Here is a 15,841-nt window from a genome sequence, read left to right as displayed (position 1 = left end):
ACCACTGAGGATATTTTACGTCAGTTCTGTGGTCGGTGTGAGCCGAGTACAGAATTCGTATCGACCAGCCATCGATGTGATTGGAACATGGTTCACCTCATTGGGAAGTGAGCTCTATTTCCTGAGGCTCAACGGCTCACTAACATAAATTCAGACAACCGGATGGATGCCTACAAGTGACGTCGTAGCAAATTGTGGTATTCGTTTATACCGCGAATCAGATGTCAATCAGTTTCGACGCCCACACGTGACGTCACCTATAAGTATCCAAATAAATCTGACCCGAAAATTAATTCAGCTTGATCATGAACCAAATTTTATAGCTGTAACGTTAACTTGCCAAGCACAAGTGCGTGATTTATATGACATGATGAATCTAATCAAACATTATTTTTTTCGAGTTGCAAATGCCAAATTCTGCATTTCTTTTAGTGAAGTAAAAAATCGTAATTGTAGCACTAATAACACTTAGAGAAGTATATGGCATTCCTTCGTGTTACAAATATAATCATCGTTCAGGATATAATCATTCAGAAACAAACAAAAAATCTAACAAAGTCTCTAAAGTATAACCATAAAATTTCGAATTTATGTATCTACTGTATTTACAGATCAATTGCGTGTTACTTGACAAGTGTCGCTGGAGGGCGCAGTTGTCCATATGGAAAACGAGAAACTTTTAGAAAAGCGTGCGTCAGGATGACGTCAGAGCGGCTGGTATACTGTAGTTCATGGTGATTCTATTGTGATTCATGGTGAGTTAAGAAAGAAAAACCAGAAAAGACACTATTCTAGAACATTTTTTACTTTGAATGTGTTAACTTTATAGAACTTAAGAAGAAAAATCGTTAATCAAAAGAAGAAACAAACTGCGAATATATAATTAAAACAAAATAAAAAATGAAAAGAAAAATATAATAAACTACAGTAAAACCCCGGTTTAACGAACCTCTATTTACAGAATTTCGCGATGTAGTGAATTTTATGAAGATAATGAAGTTAATTTATAGGAAACAAAGAGTAGCGACTCTGGCACAGAAGTCGATGATTATGAATCTCCAGTGAAAACTGTTACTTTTTCTGATGCTTTGGAAACTGTGAAAACTCACCTAAAGCAGCAAGATGTAAATTTCTTCTCTTTATGGCATTTAAAAAGAACTTTTTAAAGTTAGAAATCAGAGAAAAAAAAGCTAACTCTTAAGCTTTGAAATTTCAAATTAATCAGCGCTTAATTATTCGTTGTATTTTAAGTACCTAAATAAAAATCTATTTTGCGTCTTTGCTTATTAAAGACGTTCGGATATTCCATAAGGTTAGTCAATTTTTATTTTTATTTTCCCCCTTTTATTACGAATTATCCTCGATTTAGCGAAGAATATTTTCGTTCTCCATTAATTCGTTAAATCGGTGTCCGACTGTATTTTTTTATTTGTTTTAAACGCAAACGAAATAGAAATATGATTTTTTTTCCCTAATTCGAACATATTTCCGATTTATATAGGTTAATACGATTTCGATAGAATTCGCATTACATAAATTACGTTACATGGATGCATATCGTTTTTTATACTAAATATTCTATATAAATTAATCGTTTCTTGCTTTAGATTGCCGAAAAAACACTTAAGAAAAAAAATAAAATTGGTTTACTTTTCTTCCATATCTCATTTTTACATTTAATACGAATACTTCTCTTCTTTTTTCATTCTTGTTCTAAAATGTCACGTCGAGTCCCCTTCTAAATGAGAAATAATAAAAATTTATCGCTTTGTGAAAAATTCTCCCAAAAAGTAAAATTGCGCCAAACTAATAATGACCGAAATTCGCTTTCTTTCCGAAAACATCTTAAATCTAATCTTGTATCACGGTGCAATAACAAAATGAAGAAAGAAACATTTTTAGTTAAGATTTCATTTTTCTAAAGCTGTTTGAAACATCTCCAAACACTTAAACTCTACTTGCAAGAATTTATTCATAGTTCTTTTCTATAATCATTCTATTACGAGTTTTGGCAGAGAACCAATATCGATTAAACATGAAATAAAACAGTTGTTCTGAAAAGTTAAAAAAAAGTTTATGTAATGTTCGAATAATACATATTCTCTTTCAAAATAGAATGAATTTTGTTCTATCAGTAAGACGAAGTAAGTTTTCATACCGAACATAAAGAATGTTCTTGAAACAGTCTTAGTCATCTTGTAGATATAAAGTTTGCACCATCTGAAATGGTTTGAGAGTTTTAGCGTTTCTTTTTTTTCCCAGAAGAAATAAATATTTTGCATAGATTGTATTTTGCATCACGTAAAAGAACAATAACCATAAAGTATAACGTCGTAAGAGAAATATGCTAATTGCTTTTATCCTTAAGCAAAGTCTCAATATTTTCCAAACTCTTAAAGTAACTCTAAACTATATTTATGGTTGCTAAGTCAAATTATATCTTACCTTTCATAAAAATATAACCATAACAATTTCTATATTAAGATGTGTATAATTTATTATGCATATAATTTAGTTCAAATTTATAAATGCAAGACGAATATTGCACTTTTTTGTACTAACTAGTGCAATTTATACATAAATGTAGTGTCTAAAAAGTGTAGCATTTTTAAAATATTGAGTTTTAAAAACTAATACGACAGAATATAATTTTTGTATATTTTGAGTGATTCAGAATAATATTAAGAGTGCTTGTGTTTTTTACAGTAACGTTCGTAACGTTTTTTATGTATTTTTACGTAACGTTTTTTTCTATGTATCTTTAAGTAACGATAGATAAATTTAATACATCACACGAAGAAACAAATTTTTGTAATGTTACCATAGTGCACGGCAATGAGATTTCAGAAGAAAAAAACTTAATTCTGATAATAAAAACCAAAATAAATAGCATTTAAAATACTTCTGGTAGTTTTTAAAGTCGTATAGTAACGACAGAAAATTATCTTTAGATAAACGAGTTTTATAATTTCCTGCAAAAAAATTTCAATTCGCTTAAAAAATTCTCAAGATATGGCAACACAAAGACTAAAATAAGCATTAAAAAGTCCCAACCTTTAGTTCCCTCTCTGGACCAAACTATGGAGACGTCAGATTGCGTCTATCCCGTATGTTTTAGGGGTCAAAAATCTGAATCTGTTGAAAAAAAAGGTATTCAGAGAAAGTAGGTTTTTGTGTCTGATTTTGTAACTTGAAATATCACCTGTACTACTTAATTCACGTATTTAAGATCACCCCTTTGAATTGTAAAATTTAAGTCCTAGAACAAGAAGATACGATCAGTAGATCAAAAGTTATTCGGGTTGAATTATTTTTGTTATTTTTTTTTTCATTTTCTATTTATTTTAATTTTTTATTTATTCTTATATCTATTTATTTTGCGCACTGAACAGAGAAAAAAAATTAAATATCTGTACAACTCATGCTCTAGTGAACGGATTTTCGTACTCTAATATGCATTCTTAATGGGTTGAGATTGTGACCTGAAATATGCTAATTAATTATTATAAATGATAGACTGCTGCCTTTTTCGAAAGTTTTGGGACTTACAGATTGCGTTTACCATTTTGACTGAAGTCATAATTTTTTTATGGTTTTCCATTGATGGACCAACTTAATCTTGATGGTAACCATCATTATTAGTAACCATCACCCCAATGTAGGAATTCGGACAGATTTATGATGGTCCAACATAAGAATAGCAACTTGCTTTGATGGTTTGTTCATGTTGAATGTTGAATCGTCACGAATTTCTATCACACTATCTTCCAAATCAAGTGTTGGAACGATCATGAACCATCACCATCCCAATGTAGGAATTCGAACTGATTTATGATGGTCTAATATTTAAAAAAAATTTATTTCGATGGTTTATTGCTAAGAATCAACAAGATTTCTCATTAAACCATCACGAAAATGTATAGTTCGAACCATCATGAATCTTCACGGATCATCATGAACTGTTGATATATGAGAGTCAAACTTCTCTTGATAGTTAACCATCATAGCATCATAGCATTCGATGATGGAATGATGGAAATTTGTTGGCATATCAAAAACCATGAACACGTAATGGAAAATGCTGGATGAGGGTAACCATAAAGTGATGTTGAACCATCACGAATCACGCTGAAGCCAACATAAACCATCAAAATTTTTCGATGGAACCATCAAGAATTTTGACTTGGGGAGGGTTAAAAATCTAAATAAAGTGAAAAAAATAATAGAATTATATTCAGAGAAAGTTCCTTTTTATATATCTGATTTCGTCATTTAAAATAAAACGTAACGTTATAGTCTGAATTAAATAGCATATTTCAATTAGATTCATAAAACAGTATGATTGCTCGCTGGTACGTAGAAATGCAAATAATTAATCTAAAGTAATTCAGGTGGTTGTTCTTTTACGCGAACAATACATTAAACTGATTATTGGTTTATGGTTTAAGCTTAATACACAATTTAAAACGATTACTATTTTTTTATGCCGAGAAGGTATTTTAATTAATTAATTTAAGGAAACATATTTTCTGAAAATTATTACGTTTTTTTAAATATTCTTTAAGTCAAATTTGGATTGTTTTAAATAACATAAAACTGTCTGCATTGGACAGATTTATTTTCTTATTTTTTTTAATTAATTAACCTCCGTATGCCTTAATAGTGTTGAATACATAATGTCAGCAATAATATTTTAAGTATTAAGATTTCTAAACTAGTATTTCAGAACGTTTTACTTCTGTTTAAATTTAATAGATTACATTATTATTGTTATTAAAAAAATGGTTAAATTACTTTGTCTTTGGACATTCCAATTAAAAACTAGCTACTAAAGATATAAATAAAAAATATAGAAACAAGCAGTAAAAGATATATTAAGTAGATCGTATTATCGATTATTAATTATCGATAAGTATTATCGATCGTATTATCGATAAGTATTATCGATAAGTAGAATATACAGATTGCATATTGCTTTATTCCTATACTGATGCATTTTAAGTCCTATACACCATTTGCACCATACTCAAATTTCATTGTTGCTTTTTCTCCTCAAAATCCCCTATTTTTTACTCCTCAAATGTCCCTCTTGTTTTTTATCTTTCTACAAAAATTCTCCCGTTGTGTTTTTCTCCTTAAATTCTCCTATTGTTTTTCCCCCTCATATTCTCCTGTAGTTTTCTTTTCTCAAACTCGCCTTTGGGTATTTTTCTCAAGATTCCTTAGTTTTTATCTCTCAAGCTCCCCTGTCATTTTTTCCCAATTTTTTTTCTTTATTTTCCAGGTGATTTTTTTTTTTTTTTTTTTTTTAAAAATACATAAAGTAACGAAATTACGAAACTAGCCAAAAAAGAAGCCTCTATATGGCTTTTCTTACCATAATGCTACGTAACAGCTACTTAAACATTACATATTGCAGTAACAAGCGTATTTTGCATGCTTCTTATTAAAAATTTAAAAAAATTGAAATAGCGGGGGTTCACTGAATTTGTTGAGTAACAGTTGAGTAATTTTCAAGTTTGTTTTTCAAAAATGAAATAAAAATCAGACTAATTTTATTTTCAAATTCTTTCCAGTTTCTGTATTTAACTCATTTAAAGAACTACTTAAAATTTTCTGAATGAAGGGTAATGCATAATTTTCTGCATACTTTTAAACAGCCTATTAAATATCTAGTGCTATAGCTGCTTCAAAAATACTTCCCCGAAAAGTAATTTCCCAAATACCAGAAAAGTAATCTACATTTTAATTACACCTTCAAAAATTCTATTTACTTGGGGTTGAAATATTATTAGTTTCATTTCCAAGAATTTAGCTGCGTAACAGTCTTCAACCTGCAAATGAGTACCAATTTTTGCATTAAACTTATAATTAAGTTAAAATAATATTTTAGTTTATGTTTTCATTAGTTATAAGTATAAGACGGAATTGAAGCACGAATTTAATTTTGTAAAAAGTGTTGGTTTTAAAACAATATTTATTCTATAAGCTTTAGCAGTTGCTTTATGTCTCCTGAACTGGATAATTAGCGAGTATAAATATCACGTTGCATCGTCAAGGAATATCGTTATTTTCTGATATATCGTGATATTTTTCAATTGCAAGTAACTGATTCGATTAAATTTCACTAAATCCTAAAACTTCCGCATAAGAAAACCATTTGAATTTTTATTTTATCTTCACGAAGCTAACAGAAAACATGGTGAAATTTACCATGTTTTTTGGCATCAGAAAGTCCGGTAATTTTTTCGCAGCAATTTGGCAATGACTAAATATGATTTTGTTATCATGCTTTTTAGTAGTAAATTTGGTCAAATTTTTATCTGAATATTATTCATCTAAAATATTCGGTAATTCTAACAGTCCTTAGTAATATTTGAGCTAGCACAAATTCACTCAATTCGATAACAGCTTTTTTATTTAGTAACCGCTTTTGTAAGTTTATTTTGAGACGATTATTTTTTCAAACTTATTTGTAAGCTATAAGCTAAAATCTATCATCTTCTAATACTATAAAATATGCATATTTGTAAGTATACAATACGGTACGGTATTTTTTATTTACGTCGCTCTAGAGCTACCCAATGGATTGTTGGCAACGGTCTGGGAACTATCCCTGATGCTGTCCCGGAGACAACAGCCCATTGTGCCTTTCATGGAATGTTGTCATGGAATTTGTCGATTCAGAAACCAATCAGGTTCCACAGACACGCATGACGTCGTTACAGGTATTCAATTAAATCTGATCGAAATGACATCATCACTATCACTTCACTTCTTTTTCAGTTGCAAGTCACCAATTGAATAAACAAAGCTGACATATGTCCGTAAATTACGTATCAGGTTATCTCAAAACGGAAGCTGTGGTTGTCCAAGGTTTGAATCCTGCCGTAAGGCTGGATGTTTCCTATTTATGTTTATTTATTCTTATAACACGCATATGCGCTGTTTGTGTTCTTTTTACAAAGCACGGCTCTTAAGTATTCGTCAAATTGAAAAAAAAATAGCACAAATTAGAAAAGTCGACACAAAGAAACTTTTAAGGTCACAGAGGGATTTGAAATCATGAGCTCCAAGATTCAGTGGATGTATTTTTGTAATTTACTTTTCTAACTTCTGTTACGTGTTTCTCATTTCCACTGTGAGTTATTACATATGCTTTACAATGAGCTCACAAGAGCATATATAACAATAAAAAAATTGTTTTAATACATTTGCAAGCCGGTGTGCTCAGTACAAACAATGACTTGAAAGTCGTTGTCAAATTAAGGACGAAAAAAGAAATATAATACGAAATTAAGAAAAATAATACAAAAATATTTCTTGAGATTTTACAAAATTTGAGCTCACAGCTTTGACACTCGAAAGCGTGTTACAGAAATACCGTAAACCTCTGTTGCTGAGGCTTCAGAAATGTTTAACCTTTTGGGTACGACTGGTACTATGCTGTACCATATGTGATGGTACAACATAGTTCACCGTAAGCAAAGGGTTAATGTTTGGCTGGGAGATGTCCAATTTTGTCGTGTGTTTGGATAAAGAGCTCGTCTCTTAATGAGGCGAACCGGGTTTGAATCCCAGCAATGACTGATTGATATAAATTTCTTGCCCGGCTCGAAACGACCACAGTGCTGTCGTAAAATATAATCAGTGGTAGACGGATCATGGGTTAGAGTCCCCTTGCCATTAGTCTGACCGTGGAAGGGGTTTTCCTTCCCATGCAATGCAAATTCAAGTTAGTTCCATCAAAAAGTCCTCCACGAAGGTAAATCTTGATGATTCTTCCAATACTTAATCCAGGAATTCCCTTGTCTTCTGGATTAGGTTCAAAATTACAAGACTACGAAGTAAATTATTTGTAGCAGTAACATCTGCTGTTCAACAACGGTTATAAAATAAAATGTTTGGTTGTTTCACTTGCAATAAATCCCAAAGATCTTCCTGTGCGAGTAGTTTCGCCATTCTGCAAGCGTTGAATTTAGCGGTCTCGAATCCAGTCATAAAATTGAACGTATCTTCGTGCAATAGCTCTTAAACTTTTGTTATTTATTCTACAAAATGCCATGGGTTTATAAGCCACTTTTCGAGTGCAGCTAAACAGACTAGATATTTATGCGAATAAAAAATTAATCTATCTACATTAAAATGCGTAGTTTGATTTATAAGAGATTTTCACCGTTAAAACATTCTAATTAAACACATGAAAACATTAGTCATGCCCCATTTCTGCCATAGTTGAGAAATATATTTGGAATAAAATAACTAATCGTCTACGAACTTGTATCAACAGTTTAAAAAAACTGCCTTTTTAAATAAACCACAACAGATAAAACTAATTATAAGGCCAATTTTACTATTCTGTCTGGTAAATGGCAGAGCCATCAAAGTTTCAAAATTATCAAATAAATGGTGAATTAAATTATACGTTCTGAGGAAAATTCCAATAGTTATATGTGTCATTTAAAGATTCATAACGTTTGTCTGCATATTTTGAATTTTTGTTCATACTCCTAATCAAAATTTTTCTGACTATTTCGTCACGATTCAGACTACCTACTTTGAGAATTGAAAATCAAATACGTCGCGAAAAGGGTTCAAAGAAAATAAATTTTTGTCTCAAACTCGAAAGATTTTTTCTAGCAGTTGCACATGGTATACATCATTCTCTAGAGTGAAACACTCAGCACAAACACGCATACAGAAACAAATAACATTAGAATTCAACATAGAACGAATGCAAAAATAAATAATATGACTCTGAAAGGAATGTAATTTTTCCGCACACAAACAACATTAGAATTCTACATAAAACAAATGCGAAAATAAATAATATAACTCTGAAAGGAATGTAATTTTTCTCTATTCTCCAATATCTCTCATAAGCCGCGACTTTTTTTAATGTAGTAATTTTTCCACAAACACGCATACAGAAACAAACAACATTAGAATTCTACATAAAACAAATTCAAAAATAAATAATATAACTCTGAAAGGAATGTAATTTTTCTCTATTCTCCAATATCTCTCATAAGCCGCGACTTTTTTTAATGTAGTAATTTTTCCGCAAACACGCATACAGAAACAAACAACATTAGAATTCTACATAAAACAAATGTAAAAATAAATAATATAACTCTGAAAAGAATGTAATTTTTCTCTATTCTCCAATACCTCTCATAAGCCGCGGCTTTTTTTAATGTAGTAATTTTTCCGCAAACATGCATACAGAAACAAACAACATTAGAATTCTACATAAAACAAATTCAAAAATAAATAATATAACTCTGAAAGGAATGTAATTTTTCTCTATTCTCCAATATCTCTCAAAAGCCGCGACTTTTTTTAATGTAGTAATTTTTCCGCAAACACGCATACAGAAACAAACAACATTAGAATTCTACATAAAACAAATGTAAAAATAAATAATATAACTCTGAAAAGAATGTAATTTTTCCCTATTTTCCAATACCTCTCATAAGCCGCGGCTTTTTTTAATGTAGTAATTTTTCCGCAAACATGCATACAGAAACAAACAACATTAGAATTCTACATAAAACAAATTCAAAAATAAATAATATAACTCTGAAAGGAATGTAATTTTTCTCTATTCTCCAATGTCTCTCATAAGCCGCGACTTTTTTTAATGTAGTAATTTTTCCGCAAACACGCATACAGAAACAAACAACATTAGAATTCTACATAAAACAAATTCAAAAATAAATAATATAACTCTGAAAGGAATGTAATTTTTCTCTATTCTCTTATATCTATCAGAAGCCACGGCTATCTTCAAGGTACTAATTTTTCCAACCCAAGTTGAAATGCACAAAAAGTTTAAAGCGAGTCGTTGTTATTAAGGCCTTAAAACTTTTTTTTAATGCTTTGCATAAAAAAACACGCAATAAAAAATCTGTTTTCATCATACATTAAATAACACAATGAAATGAGAACTCGATTTTTAAAGGCGAAAGCAGAATGAAGTGCATTTATCATAAGAAAAACTTTTCAGCTGTTTTCATTTTTCCTTTTCTGGTTTTTATTCTTTAATGCACTCTTTTTAAGTGGTTGCATGATCTCAGTATTTTAATACACCATGCTTAAAAGATATAAATTATTAATGGAATTCAAACGAAGCAGAATTAATTCAACTGATAAACTACCAGGAATATTTTCAAAATCAAATTCATTTTGCATTATTAGCATAAGAAATAAGCTGACTTAGAAATTTTAGTTTTTTTCTTCTATTTTATATATATTTCGATAATTTTACTGAAAAAATTATTTTTATACAAATTGGAACCATAATTTTAAATTTTAGAAGGGCATAATTTATTATTTATTAGGCAGATTACTGTCGAAAACTTACTTGATGGAAAATATCGTTTTAAACAAGCAAGTAATATTTAATCTACACAAAAAACTTGCAAAATTTAACATTCAATTATCTTAACAAGTTTGAAACAGAATCTAAGTCCTTATTCATGGTTTTTCTTATCAATCACGATTCATAATTTATAATTATTTTTTGTCAACAAATAAATAATAAAGTTAATGTATAGGGTTTACAGCGGACGATTGACTGATTTGATAAATGAAAAACTCCGGAAAAAATGCAAAAGTAAAATGAAACAGAAGATTGTCTATGAGTTACTATTGCAAAAACTGAAAAATTTGTGCTGAAATTTCGAAATTTAGTTGCAAAATTCGCCTACAGATGTCGCTGTAAGCTAAACAGAGTTTGTGAAAAAAGTACAAATGTCGTAGGGCTGTAATCTAATATGTGTTATTTCAGTAAAACCAACTAAACTTCGTTATATCGCTTATATATATATATATATATATATATATGTATATATATATATATATATATATATATATATATATATATATATATATGTATATATATATATATATATATATATATACATATATATATATATATATATATATATATATATATATATATATATATATATATATATATATATATATATATATATATATATATAGGTCAATGTTTTCATTTTAAAATAAATTTGGCGAACATCAAGAATTCGGCTTACATGAAGTAACTGACTTAAGAATTGTTTAATTCGCGACAGTATCCTTAACACTGGCAGAATACACAACTATATCTCACCTCACGATAATGCTCGATAATGATGCGATAATAATGCAATAATGATATTTGTTATACGAATCATAATAATAATTATCACCTTAATACCGACAATTTGTAAAACATTTTGCTAGTACACACGTTTTTGTGGTCAAAATACTAAATAAAAATATGTATGAATCAATCATATATTTTGCACTTAAAGAAATACCTGAAATATAATATTTTTAAAAAATTATCCCACATAATTTTTTAGAAAAAAATATCTGAAATATAATATTTTTTAAAAAGTTATCCAACATAATTGTTCTAAGCAAAATTGTTAATAGTTTGAGCGTAGGATGAATTAAGTTACTTGAGCTATGTAAAATATAATATAAAATTAATCAATACTTAATAGGTTAATGTATATCAGTTTTAATACTATATTCGTTATTGCGATACCCATAATAGATTATATTAAATGATTCTAACATTATAATACTAATACAACAATAATATGATAACATATTTAATTATTTTACAATAAATGTAATATGTATATTAATATAATTGACAAGTTCTTCAAGATTGACCAAATAATTTTGACTGTCAATATGATACAAAGAATTATTGAAAAGAATTTAATATTTTAAGGGTTAAAAATGCTTAAATTTTTTTCTTGGTACTTTTAATTGTTAAGATTTTGGTTAATGATAAGAAGTTATAAATATAGAAATATATTCTCTTGAACTATTTTCTTTTTTAAATTTATTGGTAACTAAAATATAATAATTTTTAATATCCATCTTGAGAAATGTGTAAAAATTATTTTAAGACTTCATCTGAAATCTTTGTTATGAATTCGAAATATTGTTATAACATTTAATAAATGTGATGTTAGATATCATTATTTTGTACATTTTGTTTAGGCAGTTTTTTTCAATAGATATTGGTTAGTTTTAGATAGATAAAATTTAAAATACAATTTCTTCATATGCTCCAAATTTTATATTTATTAATATTATTTTGTAATTTTAAATATATTAAGCTACCGATTTATTGCTGACATATTGTATAAATTTGGCAATTTATTTAAAAACTTAAATTCTTAACGAAATCTAAACGGCACTTATTGAAATATCTATGAATATAAAATATTTAAAAATACAATTATTTTTTATATATTTCAATGATTCCAAAATTTGGAAGAAAAAAATAGCAATAATAGATTGCGCATATACTTAGATGCAATGAACTGGTATACATAAAAATTACTTTGTACTATAACTATGTAATAGCCAAATTAAAAGCTTAATCAAAACTCACCTGCAATAAATTCTTAAAAGAATCTGTTCAAGAAATGTGTATTATATAGTCTATATTTCATTTTTCCAAACTATAATAAATGGTAACATAATTCAAATTAATCTCATGGCTAAAAATGTCATTCATATTTGATTCATATATGAGCGTTTGAGAAAATACATCTTGTTCTACGGAGGCCCGAGAAGCCTCTGAGAATATTTTGAGTTCCGAGATTCCCGGAAGCAAACGATGAAAAGGGGTGTGGAAAAGGTTTGATCCGGGAGTTCTCCGAAATAGATCTTTTCCAGAAATCTGATTGGTGGAGAGAAGTTGCGTGAAGAACATAACACCGATGCTTAACAATAAATGTATTTTTCTTTATTTTTTAAAATTTTTTTTGACAGGCATTCATTGTTTTCGACGCTATGAAATAGAAACTTTTTTCAAAAATTGTTTTAGCAAAAATATTAACTGATCAGTCATTATATGAAGTTATTTTAATGGTGGTTATGAGGATATATGTCTTTAACTACATTGATGAAATCAGTTTCCAAGGAGGTTTCTGCTTGATATATATATTGCAGCTATTAAGACAAATTTAATGGAGTTTTGAGATCATTTTTAATTTTTTTATAGCAAAATGCATGCATTGTTTATAATTGTTCTATACTGTCTTTCTCGATCCGTGATCGCTCAGGTGATAGAGCGTTCGCCTTCCAATAAGGAGACCCGGGTTCGAATCCCAGCGATGGTTGGATGATTCGAATTCCGCATCCGGCTTGCACCGACCACACTGCCGACGTGAAGTATCTTCAGTGGTAGACGGATCATGGGTTACAGTCCTCTTTCCATCAGGCTAACTGAGGGAGGTTTTCGTATTTTCTTCTCCATGTAACGCAAATGCGGTTAGTTACGTCAAAAGTCCTCCATGAAAGCAAATTTCTCCTAATACATGATCCAAGAGTTCCCTTGTCTTCTGGATTGGATTCAAAAATACAAGGATACGGAGTTGAACATTAGTAGTCGTAAGCCCAAAAATTGGGTCGGCTGTTCAACGACGGTTATAAAATAAAATGAAATAAAATAAAAAATACTGTCTTTCTATGCAGAATTTTTCACGAACTTTCTATATCTTCTCCTTTTACATCCTTTTTTCTATGAAATCTTTAAACCATTAAAAATGTTATATTTTATATTTCTGATGTAGTTAAAGACATTACTCTTTAATATTAAAATATTATGTTTATTTTGAATAATCAATAGAAGACGATTATTTTGCAAGAAGTATTTTTTGTATTTATTTACTATATTAAGATTTAAGGTTTAATATTGAGGATCAATATTGAACCAAATTTTCTGCGAGTGAATATGTTATCTGTTTTTATCAGTACATAATCACACTGGAGCCGGAATGGCCTGGTTGGCAGGACGATGGACACACGATTGCGAGAACTGGAGTTCGAATCTAGTCGGACAAAGAATCGCCTTGTAGTAGATGGAGACTGGTCCACGTTAAATCTGGCAGGGCACAAAGTCTTCCATGTTCTCATAACAAATTATATCTCTCGGGGGGTACTGAATTGGAGATCCGATGTTTCCTGGTTTAGGTGAAAATGTGGATGAATGAATTGGTGCATGAATTGGTTCGACTTATAAACGGGTGTGACTCATTGGCAGAAGTCGAATTCTTGGCCATAGATGGCGCCACTGGAAAACAAGAACAACAAAAACAACAAGTATAATCACACTGAGCAAAATTTTTTAGATGAGATTATTTGAGATTTTAGATACCTTTATTCCGCTGGTTTCAAATCTGCAATCGTTTCGCTCTCCAGGTTACAGATTTTTTTTAAGTGAAATTTTAAACTTTTTTTTTTCATCGAAGTTTAAAAACGTTATTTATAACAGGGGGTCACGAGAACGCCGTGATAATCTTCCAGGAAATTTAGGGTGCATCATTAGGATAAAAATTTCATAGAAACAATGTCGTTATAAGTTACTAAAAGCGTTTCCCTATTGTGAACTGTTTCATTGTGAACAGGTGACTATAGGAAAGCGCACCCAGACGAGTATGACGACATTTCTATGCATGGTTTTCATGCAATTTTAATCCTAATGCTGTACTCTAACTCTCCTATGAGATTATTGCGACAATTGCGCTACCATTTGTTACATATATGTCTGTAAACTTGTACATTTCTATAAAAATATACTAAAAATGTCATTTAAAAAATTTCGATTTTTGGAGCGAAATTAATTCTAGATTTGAAATCCCCATATTTTAATTAAGCAAGTTCAAGTAATTACAACAACAAAAAATCTCCCCAGCGTAATCCGTCACTTTTTCTCTTGTCTTACAATTATTTATTTATATTATGATAAGATTAGAGGCATTTAAATGATAGTGGATAACGCAATTAAGTATAAAATATCAATTTTCAATATTATGGTTAAGCAGTGAACTGTATTTTCTGAGAGAGGATATATTTTTAATACTATCGACCTCTTTCTCTCTAGTTATACAATATATTTCTCAATGTTATGGTAAGATTAAGTGTATACGAAACTTAACATTAAGTATCAAGTTACGGAATCAATATTTGATACTGTGGTTTAACATTGAACCTATTTCTCTGGTAGAGTGTAAATTTTTATAATAACACTAGGGAACGCATTTTTCGTTGCATTTATACAAATACTTGATCTTTTTACTTGATCAAAATTAAGGGGGGGGGGGAGTTTCAAATCTAAAAAGATCAAATCTGCTCCTCAAGCTACAGATTTTTCAAATGACATTTTAAGTTTATTTTTTGTCGAAATGTACAAGTTTGAATAAATTATAAACAACAGGGTTCGTATTAAAAATGATGCAAACTTCTAGGAGAGTCAGAGCCCGCCATCAGCAACACATGCCCGGAAATGTTGTCATGCACGGCTAGGGGCACTTCCTTACTATGGCCCGCTCAGAAGTACATGAAGAAGTGTATCAGGAAACATATAAATAATCTGGAGATTACTATTCTTTCATAATATTTAGTTGCTGATTTAGAAAAGCTAATTTCCAAAGATAATTGTTTTAATAATATTAATGCAATGTTACTATATCTGAATAATTCTATTATATCTTAATACTTAAATAATTATCTTAATAATTACATTTTTAAATAATTGAATCAACTATGTAAAAACAACTATAATTAGTTTTTATTATAAGCAAGGTCCTTATCTTTTCTAATTTTATCAATCTTACCAGTTATTTCTAATCTTATCGTTTATTTCTTCAAGAGAATTTCCCGTTATTTAAGAGCAGAATCAGTTACAATAGTTACAATATTTTTTTAATATTGATACATTTAATAATATTAATAAAATATTATTTTATCATAATATTTAAATGATACTTTTTATTTGTAAGTAAAAAATATAATATTTAAG

General features: G+C 29.3%; 1 protein-coding gene across 1 annotated transcript in view; it reads right to left on the bottom strand.

The window, feature by feature from the left end:
• The window catches only part of LOC107447296 (putative G protein-coupled receptor No18), a 135,475-nt gene extending 122,858 nt beyond the window's left edge, over nt 1–12,617 (bottom strand). Inside the window, exon 1 of the mRNA XM_016062169.4 lies at nt 12,428–12,617. The gene's annotated coding sequence lies outside the window, so the exon portion shown is untranslated. The remainder of the gene's footprint in view (nt 1–12,427) is intronic.
• Between the last annotated feature and the right edge of the window lie 3,224 nt (nt 12,618–15,841).

Source organism: Parasteatoda tepidariorum, chromosome 3 (genome assembly GCF_982258835.1).
Source record: "Parasteatoda tepidariorum strain Cologne lab strain chromosome 3, Ptep-v5.0, whole genome shotgun sequence".
Lineage (NCBI taxonomy): Eukaryota > Metazoa > Arthropoda > Arachnida > Araneae > Theridiidae > Parasteatoda > Parasteatoda tepidariorum.
Note: the sequence above shows the minus strand (reverse complement) of the source record. Positions and strands in the feature narration are given on the sequence as shown.